This window comes from Aegilops tauschii, chromosome 1, assembly GCF_002575655.3.
Source record: "Aegilops tauschii subsp. strangulata cultivar AL8/78 chromosome 1, Aet v6.0, whole genome shotgun sequence".
Lineage (NCBI taxonomy): Eukaryota > Viridiplantae > Streptophyta > Magnoliopsida > Poales > Poaceae > Aegilops > Aegilops tauschii.
In genome coordinates, this window is record NC_053035.3 from 25,038,867 (window position 1) to 25,043,878 (window position 5,012).

The 5,012-nt window shown below is 47.5% G+C and overlaps 1 long non-coding RNA gene across 1 annotated transcript; it reads left to right on the forward strand.

Moving 5' to 3' along the window:
• Positions 1–3,422: 3,422 nt before the first annotated feature.
• Positions 3,423–3,991, forward strand: LOC120966954 (uncharacterized). The gene is made up of 2 exons (XR_005761031.2): positions 3,423–3,559; positions 3,649–3,991. It is a non-coding gene; the product is annotated as an uncharacterized lncRNA (long non-coding RNA).
• The last annotated feature ends 1,021 nt before the right edge of the window (positions 3,992–5,012 follow it).

Here is a 5,012-nt window from a genome sequence, read left to right on the forward strand (position 1 = left end):
CGCTTATTGCTCGACTGTTTTACGATGAGATAGTGCAAGGCAAAGCTATGGAAGTGAAGGCAGTGCAGACAAAAGTGTTCGCCAGGTTGAAGTACATAATTTCTTATGGCAAGGCTTGGAGGGCTAAGCATGTAGCGCTTGAGAGGAGATTTGGTTCTTATTTTGATGCATATGACTCTGTTGTCCACCTCCTCCACACCCTGCAGCAGCGGAATCCAGGCACCTATATCGATATCCAAGACATGTTCATGCCAGAGTTCCCAACTGTGAGGGTTTTGCATCGTCTCTTCTTCTCTTTCGGTGTATGCATCGAAGCTTTCAGGCATTGCCGACCGGTGATATGTGTTGACGGTACTTTTCTCACAGGCAAGTACAAGGGTCAGATCCTGACAGCCATAGGTCAAGACGGCCAAAATCAAGTCGTCCCACTGGCATTTGCTTTTGTGGAGAGTGAGAACATTGAAAGTTGGACATGGTTCTTCAGGCAGTTGAAAATATCAGTTGTGAAGGAGAAGCCCAATGTGTGCATCCTTCATGACAGGCATGCAGGTATACTCAGTGCGATAAGGACACTGACAAACCCAGGCCCTGAGGAACAAGTTCCATGGCAGGACTTGCAGAGCCGTTGGTGCATGCGCCATCTCGGGGCTAATTTCTTCTCGCAGTTTAGAAATAAGAACCTGATGAATCTGTTCAAAAAACTCTACAAGCAGAACCAGTTATGGAAGTACAATTTGATACGCGACAGACTTAATGTGTGCACGCAGAGACACGTGAGGGACAGGAAAGCTGTAAGAGATGCAGCGGTGAGGGCACATGTTGAAGCAGTAGCTGCACAGTTGGCAACAGGAACATCGGCCGTGGAGGAGGAGGCTGTTGGGCTATGTGACCTGCCAGGCTTTGACCCACCTGGTACTAGGAGAAGGCTCGGGAGGTCGATTAAAACCTTCGAGCAGTGGATAGAGCATGAGCCTCTGGAGAGGTGGTCTTTGCTACATGACACACATGGAGCAAGGTACGGTGTCATGACAACGAACCTCGCGGAAACATACAACTTTGTCCTCAGAGGAAACCGGGCATTGCCACTTACAGCCATCGTTGAGGGTATTTTCTATGGCACCGTCAAGTATTTCAGAGACAGACGTCAAATAGCAGAGCAGCATATCTTGAACAACCCAAATACACGGTACTGTGAAAGAGTCACGAAGTACATGGAAAACAAGATGCAAAAAGCTAGGTCACACACTGTAGTCGCCATCGGTAATCAAGAAAGAAGGTTTGAGGTCCGCTTAGCCAACAACAAATTCGGATGTGCAAATGAGTTGAGGACGCATGAGGTGAAAATTGGCAATGAAACCTGGCCAACGTGTGAGTGCACATGCAATAAACCAAAATTGCTTCACCTACCTTGCTCACATGTACTTGCTTCTTGCGGGCAGCTTGGAATGGACGCAATATCGTTTGTGTCTCCATATTTTCTGAAAGAGGCTGTCCTCAATACCTGGACAGGTGAGCTGATGGGTTTTCGATCAATGGGCAATTTCAACAGCGTCAACCCCGCCGAAAGGCGTTACATTCCAAACCCAGAGCATATGCGTACAAGTAGAGGCAGACGGCAGTGTCAGCGCATCCGAAATGATATGGATGAATCTGAAGCAGGAGGTCCGACTAGGCAATGCATTCTATGCAATGAATTTGGCCATAGGGACACTAATTGTCCCACTTTCGTCACTGGGCGTGGACGAGGCAACCGGGGAAGAAGAGGAGGTAGAGGTAGTAGAGGAGTAAGGGCGAGAGGAAGAAGCTAAGCTAGCACTAGTTTGTTCTGAATTTATATTAAGTGTGTTGTGGCACTATGTTCTGAATTTGTATTAAGTGTGGCACTATGTTCTGAATTTGTATTAAGTGTGGCACTATGTTCTGAATTTTTATTAAGTGTGGCACTATGTTCTGAATTTTTATTAAGTGTGGCACTATGTTCTGAATTTGTAATAAGTGTGATAGTATGTTCTGAATTTTTATTAAGTGTGGCACTATGTTATGAATTTTTATTAAGTGTGGCACTTTGTTCTGAATTTTTATTAAGTGTGACACTATGTTCTGAATTTTGTATGTGCAGGAATGTCGGGATTGTGGTTGCTGAATGGGGACATTGATAGGGGTCATCGTGCTGCGATATGGTATGAGCGCAAGCTTGAGCCTCTGGTCACTCGCACTCCTAAGGAAAACTGGAAGATACACTCAGGATGGCTTCAGCGGTACATGCTTTATTAATTTGCACACTGACATGCATATTAATGGTTGAAATGGGAGACACTAACTGAAAAGTTCTCTGATGAAGGTTGAAATGGGCCGGCCTTTTACCTTTCGCGCGTCTGGTTGAGTCTATCCCGGGTGAGAAACGCGTCGCCATCGATGGGTCTTTGCTGAGCTGCTTAGTGGACCGTTGGAGGCCAGAGACCCACACGTTTCACTTCAGATGGGGAGAGATGGCTCCTACTCTGGAGGATGTGTCACTTTTGCTCGGACTACCGTTGGCAGGTCATGCCGTAGGACCGTTGGTTGGGAGCGAGCTCTTACAGAACGTTTTCACGGTGTTTTTCCGGATGCTCCGGATCCGGTATGGGAGCATCACGGACCTAAGTATGAGTGGTTGCTAGATTTCCGGGTAATTTCCCCTACCTATTCTCTTCAAGTTATCGCGCATAAAGTTTTACAAAAAATAATTGCGGCTTACTAAAACTTTCTCTTCGCTTAATGCAGATCCAGAACTTCCGGGCGCCATTGACTGCGGAACAGATCACTCGGAGCATCGAGGCCTACTTACTGTGGCTTTTCGGCAAGGTGATGTTCACGGAGAACCATGTCACCACTATTAGCGCCCTCTACATCCCTATGGCACTCGAGATAGCGAGCGCTCAGACGGCGGATCAGATCAGACAGAGGAGTTGGGGTTCGGCGGTGTTAGCGGCTACATACCGAGGTATGTGCAACGGTTGCCAGCTTACATCGAGAAAGCCAGCCCTTCTTGGATGCCCTCTATTCCTACAGCTGTGGTCGTGGGAGAGGTTCTCTATAGGGCGACCAGATGTACGTGTTCATGAGCCTATAGACGCCATGTTTGATGTTGACGGCATCGACATGCCTACTTTCGGTCTGTGTTGGACTCGTCGCAAGGTATGCACCGTGTTGTAGTTTAATGCAACTTTTTCTGCACAAGAGATCGATCGATGCTAGCGGCTACTAACTTTTATTCTCTGCAGAGACGCTTTGCTAGTGATCAGACCAGGAAGGCATACACAGCATTGAACGAGCAGTTCGATGCGTACACCGGGGTCATCTGGCAGCCCTACACGGAAGCAGCCATACAAGCGAGATACCCTGCTGGTATGTTTGTGCTATGCACAAGGGAACGAGATTACTGGATGACAAAATCGAAGATCATCTTCGATGTCTTCGTCGAGGAGATGGCACAACAGAGGGTTATGAGGCAATTTGGTATTCTGCAGTTGGAGCTACCTCCCCCTATAGAGAACCCGGTGCCAGCACACATCCACAGGTATTAACCAGTTTTTCAATGTTGCATTTTCTTTCATAGTACTCCATTCGAAGCTTTAGGTAATTGTTGAACACACACCACAATTTTAGGACGACAAGGAAGGGCATGAACAGGACAACTGCTGACTGGCTAGTTAGACTAGAGCCGTATGTTATAGAATGGGAGACAGCAAACACAAATCTATGGCACGAGAATCACAATTTTGATCTCGATGAATTCAATCTCTATTTGCGGCGCTACATGACCGGAACACGGTTACGCATTGTTGAGTACTCCCACCCAGAGGAGTTACCGGATCCTACTCCGTCGGATATGTACCCGAGCTATGATACTTCGGGCTCTAGGCAGTACGCGGTAAGATATTTTTTCTTTACGTAATGTTGTCACATACTTTGACGTGCAAGAGACAGACATTATTAATCGTCATGGAAATTTGCATGCTACCTTGACACGCGAATTGTACGACGACGTGACCACCTTTGGACGATCACTATCGTCTGGACCTCTTCTTCATCATCGTCCAGTGGTACAGCCCTTCTTGGAAAGAATTCAGAATAAGATACGGACTGTGTACGAGGCTATCACGTGCACCCGGAGAACCGATGTTGTTCAGCACGAGCAGGAGCAACCGCGTCACTCCATGCACCGACATCAACCACGTCCACGCCTAGCACAGCAGCCGACAACCAGGCCACCCCGTCCTGACCAACCTGGCAGTCCTACGTGGCACCCGCAGCACTATGGTCCCACGTCGAGCTTCGTGTTTTCTCCACAGCCACAGCAACACGGTCCCTCGTCGAGCTTCGTGTTTTCTCCACAGCCACAGCGGCACGGTCCCTCGTCCAGTTTCGTGTTTCAGCCAGAGCAGACGTCACACCCAGCAGGTATGTGTCTTCATATTTATTGTTTTCAATATTAATTGACGCGACCTCATTCTTCATGATGAAACGTTCCATCGCGTAGGGGCCTATGGATATCAGGCGTCTATGTCGGCATCACATGATACGTAGGGGAGTGATCAACATCCCGAGGACAACATACAGGCTCAGATGTCGCAGCACACCCAGTGGATGAACATGTTTTCGACTCCTGCACCAGGCCCCACACAGGATACACAGCATGACCAGGGAGAGTCTGAGATTCCTCCTCGTCACATTAGGGCACCAGACAGGTTGGGATGGTCCCCGATTCCAGATCCGCCTCCCCGCCAGGCCAGGCGTCGTCACTGACGCTTCTATGTATCAGTAGAGACATTACCATCTATTTCTGTGTAAGACTTATGTCTATTCTATGTATGAGACAAATGACTATGTACTTATGTACGAGACATATGCCTACTCTATTTTAGTACTTTGTTATCGGAACTACAAGATCATATGTAGATAGAACATAATATTCATACAACGAGACATTGCAAACAATTAGATAGAACTACATCTAAATTAAATGGTAC